The sequence below is a fragment of the Sorex fumeus genome, unplaced genomic scaffold (assembly GCF_029834395.1).
Source record: "Sorex fumeus unplaced genomic scaffold, SorFum_2.1 ptg000008l, whole genome shotgun sequence".
NCBI classification, from domain to species: domain Eukaryota; kingdom Metazoa; phylum Chordata; class Mammalia; order Eulipotyphla; family Soricidae; genus Sorex; species Sorex fumeus.
Window position 1 is genome coordinate 87,389,329 of NW_026606065.1, and position 9,171 is coordinate 87,398,499.

Sequence of the window (9,171 nt, forward strand, 5' to 3'; positions counted from 1 at the left end):
ATTGTTAAATTTCAAAAATGATAACTTTTATTGGATCTTTATTATGTACCATGTTCTAAACCAATTTCTTTAAATGTATGTTCTCTTTAATTCTCAGAACAATACTATTGAATAGATTGCAGTCTATTGAATAGATGCCAGTATTTGTGTTCTCTCATTTTTACAGATAAGGATAATGAGGAATAAAGAAGTTAAAGCAGGTCACAGAGATCACACTAATGCTAGGTGAAGACGCCTTACAGAATGAAGCCAGTGTTATTAGGCACCAGATCCCTAGTTTCGTCAGCTATATTACTCATTCTTTGAATTTTTACAACAGCTTCCACCCATGAGGAAAGATCTTTTTCCAAGCTTCACTTCACATCAGGGTGAAGTGATATTTCTACTTAAAGTTATTTAGTTGCTCTCTATTACCTTCAGATAAATTCTAAAGCCCATAATGTAGCATTTGACCTTGTACTCGTATGATTTGACCTCTGATTACTCTTTAAGACTTTCTAATCCTCTTTTCCCCTTACCCACTGCACAGTCCTAAAGCATTTTCTTTAGTCCCACAAATGTGCTTTTCTGCTCCGTGTCTTCTCACTTTCTTCACATTTTCATGGAATCTTCTCTGACTGATCCACCTAAATTTATCCCACCTTTTATTTCCAGAAATGAAATCTTTTTTTCAGTTATTACATTTTCTCAGAAGACTCTCTGATTCCTCCACATCTGTTATAGAGTTTAATAGACAGGATCAAAGAACCTCAAAGATGTCTATATCTTTTTAATTAAACAATTTTCAAGATAGTAGTTTAGATAACTTGTTTACAATTGTACTTTTGTGTTTTGATGTGCAAAATTAATATCCCTCCACCAACACTGAGGTGTCCCAGATCAACATTCAACACTGTCCTTATGTTATATCTAGTTGGCCTCCAGCCACTACCCCTAGCCTCCCCCAAGCTCCCAAAATCTTTTTATTATTATTATTATTATTAAAGGGTATGGGTTTTGCAGCATTTAGTATGGTCTATTACCTTGTTTTGTCTCTCTGCATATCACAGATGAATGAGATCGTATGATATGTCTTCTTTCTGACTATTTTGTTTGAGATGATGCCCCCCAGTTCTGTTCCAAGTTGTAGATTACTGCAAGATTTAATATTTTATTAATATTCATATGTGTGTATGTATATACATATATATGCAACAACTTCTTTATTCACTTGTCTGTCATTGGACATTTGTTTTGTTTCTATATTCTATCTATTAAATTTAGTAATGCATCCATATCTTTTCAAGTTAACGTTTTTATGGTCTTGGAATAGATGTTAAGAAGTGAAAAACAACTGGGTTCTGTGGAGAATCTTTACTTATGTTTTTTTTTGAGATATCTCTATAAAGTTTTCCATAGAGGCTGTACCAGGAAATATTCCCTGGTATGAATAAAGGATCCTTTTTCTTCACATCCCCTCCAACACTGATTGCTTTTAGTCTTTTTGATATGTGACTTTCTCACTCATGTGAAATGGTAATGATGTTTATATATTAGTGCCAAATATGGAAATGGGTTCCCTTACATAGCAATCGGGACTTTGCAGATGTGTTTTAATTAAGGATACTAAGACAAGGAAATTGTTTGGATCATCTAGATGAGTCCAGTGTAATCATGAGTCTTTATGAGAGGGAGACTGAGAGCCAGAATCAGAGATGTATCAATGGAAGTTGAAGCCAAAGTGATGAAGGCATGTGCCAGGGAAGATGGGACACCTCTAAGGCTGCAAGGACAAGGTGGTAGGTTCTTTTTTTTTCTTTTTTCTTTTTGGGTCACACCTGGTGATGCTCAAGGGTTACTCCTGGCTCATGCACTCAGGAATTACTCCTGGCAGTGCTCAGGGAACCATATGGGATACTGGGAATCGAACCTGGGTTGGTCGCGTGCAAGGCAAATGCCCTATCCACTGTGCTATCACTCCAGTCCCCAAGCTGGTAGGCTCTTGTTTAACACCTCCAACTCTGGTCTGTGAGCCCCTTCATTTTAGTCCTGAAAGACCTATTTAGACTCTTAAACTCCAAAAAGGTTAGATATTTTTGTTGTTGTTTTAAACTATAACATTTAGTAATTTCTTGCAGCTGTAACAGGAAACCATTTCAGGTGGTTTTCCAGGTGTTCTGGCACCTTCTTTTTCTTCCTTTCTCCCCACTCTTCAGATTCTGTTTTAATTAAGACTTACTTGATTACTTGTTTCTTTTCCTAGTGGCTACAAGAGAGTATACTGAATCAATATTGTCCAGCTTCTATCCTCAAGAAGCAACATAATTCTTGGAACCTGGGGCTAACTTGTGTTTGTTGGGTGAAAGGTGGTAAACTATTATGACTAATCTAACTAATTTTCTGTGCTTCTCAGGAGAAAATGTGGTAAGAGGGTAAATGTATTCTTTCTTATGGCCTTTCAATGTTCTCTAGAGTTTATAAATTCCAAGTATTCATACCATTATCTTCTTTCAGATTAAAATAAAACTTATTGATTTAGGGGCTGGAGAGAGAGCACAGCAGGTAGGGCATTTGCCTTGCATGTGACCAACCCAGATTCTATTCCCAGCATCCCATATGGTTCCCCTCCAAGCACTACCAGAAGTAATTTTCTAAGTGTAGAGCCTGGAGTGACCCCTGAGCATTGGCAGGCATAACCTCTCCCACACCCCAAGATGAATTATTGATTTCTTTTGGTAGGAATAAATCCTAGTTTCTGAGCCATAGCATCACAGAGAAAAAGCATCTGAAGCATAACAATAAATGATCTCAGGATACCTCTGTGCCTTTTGATACCCAGAGATTTCACTCTGTCTTTCACAAAGCATGGTTACAATTATTATTATTATTATTATTATTATTATTATTATTGCTTTTTGGGTCACACCCAGCGATGCACAGGAGTTACTCCTGGTTCATGCACTCAGGAATTACTCCTGGTGGTGCTCAGGGGACCATAAGGGATGCTGGGAATCGAACCTAGGTCAGCTATGTGCAAGGCAAATACCCTACCTGCTGTGCTACTGCTCCAGACCCCACAGTTATCTCTTAAGGTAAATAAGATGGTACTACTTTGCTCTCTCCCTCCCAATCAGAATGTACATTTCATGAATTCAAGGACTCAACAGTGCCTGACAGTTACTAGTTGCTCAATATTGTTGAATGATAGGGAAGGTTCTTATTGAGAAAGGAAGGAGCGTGGAGGGTGAGGAGGTCATTGGGGGACAGGGCTTTATCAGAATATAGGTACCCCAATAGAACACCCTGAATATATAAATGTTTCTGAGATATTTGATAACTGGAACTGGTTTCTCCTTTTCTCTTCTAGCATCTATGCTAGGTGTGCTTCAGTGCTTCAGCAAAGTAATCAACACCCCTCTCTCTCAGGGTATCAAAAGCTGTTAGATGAACTAGAAACACTCAGTTTATTACGTGGGTGCAGATATTTAAATACATGAAAAACGCTATCAAAAGCTGAACTTATGACTCTAACTTGAAGATTTTTCTTTGTTCTCTTTCCCTTTCTCTAGCCTAAGACTTTAGGAAAATGAAAGATAATTTTAAGTACATATATATGGAATGAGAGGAGGGGCAAAGATTTCTGTCTTGAAAGTACAGTGAAATTTTAAGTGTTAAAGTGATGAGAATAGATTTCAAGTTAAGAAGTACTCAGAGTGAGGACAATTAAGCAAATAAAAGTCTAACATTTTGAACTCAGAAAGTGATAGTTCATTGATTTAATGGATTTCCAACTAAATGGCCTTTTTGAAAAAGTTCTAATGCTATCTTATTCAGAACTAGTGATTTTAATTTCAGTGTTTTCATAAGCCTCAAAAATTCTTTACACTTACATAGGTTTCCATATATGGATTTTGGCCTGTAAGCAGATTATTCTTAGATCTCTTTCCACATCCAAACAGATACTCAACATTTCTCTCATCAGCATGCTTTGAGCTGGACCACTGATTTCCATTAGTTATCATTCATTAAACTAAAGCAACTTCACAGACTCTTCTACTTTCTTGATCAGAGTGGGAAGACTGAAGGTCACTGGGTCACTAAAAGGCAAAGGATGCAGAACATGAGAGTGGCTGCTCTTGCCTGGACACAGTGGCTCAACTGGCATTTTGTGTAAATTGCAGGAAGGTCACTGCCTTCTGAGTTGTGCTTCAGTTGGGTAATTCCATATAAGCGTGGAGGGTCTCTTGGGCTTTTCCTCTCCTGCCTTTTTTATTAAGATACTATGAGTCACAATACGTTAATGATAGCTTCATGCATTCAACATTCCAACACCACACTCACTTCCCTCTGCCAATGTCCTGAAGGCCCCTCCCATCATAGAAGATGCTTTGTACTAGTCGTTTTGTGGTTGCTGTAATTTGGGGCACCATAATTTACGGTACTGTTCATCATAGGATTTCACACATACAAGATACCAACACCACACCCTCCACCTGAGTATTCGCTTCCTTCTCTGTCACTTCAGGAAGTCCCCTCTCTGCCCTCATACCTTATCAACAATTTTCCATTCTCTTCAGGAGGTAGTGGAGAGACCACAAGAGATTATAGAAGTCCTTGGAAAAATGACTCAGCTCTTAGACATCTGGTTGACCAAATGAGTGTGTGTGTGGACAGAGTAGTTCACAGGATGTGAGAAGAGCAACTTGTGAATAAACAAGTGTTTTAGATTTGAAGAAAACTCTATTGTGGATATTGTCTATGGACTTTCCAGAAAGGGAGGAAAGATCCACAACAAAATCCAGCCAGAGCATTTTGGCTGCATATTTAGACACTGCTGAAATGTTTATTATCATATCTATGGGGACACTGTAGAATATGTTTCAACTCTATACCATGCAATCTGTGCATTCCAAAACAAGGAGTTGAGTTCTGAATGCATCTATTTCTGCATTCTATATTGTATATCTAAACACTAACTATATTGTGGTTAAGCAAATCATTTTTGTTTACATGACGGGGAGAAGAGGATTCTATTGATAAAATAGAGGCATCATATTTGAAGTTTTATGCACTCTAGAATATCACAGAAAGTGAACATGCAATCCATTCAACTACCTCTTCAAAACCCACTTAATTCCTTTCTTCTGGAACAAGGAAGTATGCAAATTATCATCAAAGAGAAAAGGAAGTGGAATGGAGGTATAACTTTGAATGCATGGTTTGCATGTGGGAGCCCTAGTTTCAATTTCTGATCTCACACTGTCCAGCACTCCCAAATACCACAAAGTTTGGTATGATTCCCAAGCCCAGAGAACCCTGAAGAAGGAGAAAGAAAAGAAAGTGAGACAATTTCATGCACTGGGGCGAGTTCCATAATGGAGCTAGGAGAAACGACTTAATCTTCTGGTGGCTCCAGCCAGCATTTGTGTTGAATAAGTCAGAAGGAGAAAAAGACTCAGAGACCTCACTCACATGTAGGGTTTCAGGAAGGATAGAAAGGGGGCAGGAATATACCAGTGAACTCAGACTGGAAAGCTAAGGCTACCAGAGTAGGAGGAATGAGAGGGACTAAAGGGAGATACATGTACAGTTGACTGTATGAGAGGGACATTCATACTTTGGTGGTGGTTGTGGTGAGGTAACATATATGTTGAAGAGATGTGAAATTGTCCACCTAACACATGATGTGTAAACTAATATCTGAATTATAAAAAAAGAAGTGAAAAGTTAACATTTCAGAATTACAATGTTCTCACTTGACCAGGGGATTTGTATGATATCCTCAGGCTAAGAGTATGGTACTGAGCCCAGAAAACAGCAGAAAGCTTTTGTGAGAAAGCTTTTTCAGCCATGAAAATTCTTTGGGGCTGGAGCGATAGCACAGCAGGTAGGGTGTTTGCCTTTCACGCAGTCAACATGACTGACCCGGGTTCAATTCCCAGCATCCCATATGGTCCCCCGAGCACCACCAGGAGTAATTCCTGAGTGCATGAGCCAGGAGTAACCCCTGAGCATCGCCGGGTGTGATCCAAAACGCAAAAAAAAAAAAAAATTCTCTCTTGGTTTCTCCTCCACCCACCCCAACCCCACCCCACCCCCTATCACCTTTTCTCTTTCCCTTTCTTTCCATTTTCCTTTCCCTTCCCTTTCCTTTCCTTCTTGTACCTGGTTCCTATGCCACACCTAATGGTATTCTGGACTTACTACTGACTCTGCATTCAGGATTAGTCCTGAGGTCCATATGAAATGCCTGGGATGGAACCATAGTCAATTCTATGCAAGGCAAGAGCCTTATCCACTGTAGTATTTCTCCAGCCCTCACAAAAACATTTTTCTAATAAAGAAATTATCTGCATTGGGATTGTAGCTTCGAAAAGGAAAAGGAGAGAAATAAACGAGACTAAATCAAAAGAAAAATTGTAATTAGCATAAAATGAGAACGGAAATTTTTGCTGAGTGAAAAGCTAACTGTTCATGTATCAAAAGAAAGATTTACGATGTGGGTAGATGGTAAAGAGGTTAAGAGTAGAAATGCTTTTTTTTAAAAAAGAAGGTGATATTCACATATAACCCAAATGAATATATTTTTTACTTAAAGTATCATAAATCCATAGTGCTTAGAAAATGCAATGTACACCTAAATGCAATGTACACCTTCACTATTACTAACCCTTGGCAGTGTAAGTATTAATCATTACTTCAAATTCCATCTGTACATTGTGCTCTCTTTGAATGCACATGTCAACTTGGACTGCATTTGATTGTATTAGATGGAAAGAGTCAGCACACTAATGGCTTCAAAATGAATTTTTGCTTTCGTTATTATTAATTGGGGCCATAATTATTATCTCCATACTCATTTTTCTCCTTTTCATAAAGGTGACCCAAGAATATAAATAATTCCAGAGACACTTAGTGTAGTTATTTCTGGAAGCAAGAATAAGCTCATTTGAAGCAACCTTTCTAATTAGTGCTAATAAGCTCAGCACTTCTGCTGTTACTTCCTGCACCAGACTCCTTGTCAGCATGTAGCATCCCTTCTTTCTCATTGCCTTGGGTCACTAGTGCCTCTTTTATAGTCAATTGTGCCAAGACCTTTTGTCTTGGGGTGCAGAATTGCACTACTGAAAAACCAGGGGCCAACCAGGGATCTCTTTTTCTCCTGACCAGCAAGCCAACCAGTTCTACCATGTTCATATAATCCTCAAGGATCTGACACAAAAACTGAGTTTATTGCCAGCTAGGTATTTAATAGCTTGTGTCTATGCTAAAGAGAAAATTAAGTGATGAACAAAACACATGTTCACTATGCCAAATGTTACTACAGATAGCCCAAACTACTGGATTTGTGGTATGACACACTTTCCCAAGCCTCCTGAATATAGTTTCCCTGCTCCAGAGGACTTCTCCAGTGATCAGGTTAGGCCACCCAGGTTTCTGTGTGACAGACAAGAGGAAAACATTGATAATCACTTTTTATGAAGGAACTTGGTATCTAGGAGAGGTGTTTGTTTATTAAACCAAAAAAAATGGCTGATACCAGTCAACAATGAAGTAATTTTAGGTAATTTCTTAGACATATATTTGCTTTAAAATAGGTTGATTTAAAATAAAAAGAATCATAATGAGAATAGAATCATTGCAATGAAATATAATGTAATATCTGACTTCAAAATGTTTTCCTATGGTTTACGGTTGCTTTTATTTCATACATAAGCATGCTTCTGAGATTCTGAGCTTGTTATTCTCATTTTGTTATGAGAATAACTCTATTATTATGTTATTTATACTTTGGTTCTATGTCTATGAATTAGCCTCAAATTTATCTTGCCCCTGATTTTTCAATTTTTTTCACTTTATCTAGAGGACTATAGTCAAATTCATTCACATACAAAGTGTTATGACTGACTTTTCAGAGACCAGCATTTTCTGAAAAACAAGAAATGTTATTTGCATTTATGGTATGACATAAATGGTGTGGGATTTTATTCATCTATAAATGTGTTGAATTTTATGTTTATTGGTGTCAATATATTTATTTTCAATTGTATGTTTTTTATACCTTTAGCCCAGAATTGCTGGAATATGATGCACCTACAGATTATGATTTTTGCATCAGTTCTGATACATGATGTATATTTTTATGAGAACAATAATATTTCTCCTAGAGTCACAGTAAAATCACATCCATTACTTAAATAAGATAAAAGTATGTAGTATCTTCCCCAAAGTTCTTTATCAAATCTGGAGTGGTCATTCAGTTTTATAGGAATTTTATTTATAGTCTTATAGGTATTTTATTCAGATGGTTAGAGACAAATATTTCTATTTGAATTTTTATTTGTGTGTTTATTTGTTGAATGTCAAGTATTTTCTTGGTGATTATGAACACTTCAACCCTCCCACAATAAAATACATTGTGTGTGGAGTTTCCCAGGCCCACCAAGGCCACTTGTCACAGTTTGTCTTCTGACGTTCCACCGTTACTTAACCAGATCACAGGAATGATATTTCTGTAATGTGTGCTACAGGCAATCATTCAGTGATTTTTTTTTTAAAGATATGGGTTAGATTCACTTTTTTGTAGTCCATTTCCTTGAAAACTGTTTTTCCTTTGTTTCAAATTTAGGCACACTTAGAATGAGAAAAGAGTGATTTGCTTTCTAATATTGGGTATTTTTATATAACTTCAGATATATACTTTCATCTAATTCTGAAAGAGACTTGTGGTGATACATGGAAATAGTGACTTTGCTCTTATCTGGGTACTTCAAAATGTAATTATGTTGGTTGTTTTTCTGATGTATTTGTCATGTTTTTCTGATGTATTTGTCACTTCTTGGTGATTAATGTCTGAAAGTAGAACAAAGCTTCCACTGAATATATAAAATATTCTTTTATCTGTGATGTTCTGGCAAGTACCAAGAAAATGCAGGTGGAAATAACATGAAAATGTGGATTAAAGGCAAACGGGCTGAGTGGCTACTTTCATTTAGAAGAGGAACTCTGATTAAAAGATAAGATCTTGCTTTTTTGGTAGTTTTTTATGAGTTATTCAGGCGTTTTAAACCATTTTAATGCCTCACCCTTTCTAGTGTCTGCTTATGGAACATTGAATCACTGGCATACCTTGAGAGGGGGGGATGCAACTTCTCAAAGGCCAGCTTGCGTTATTGCAGCTTTTTAATGCTT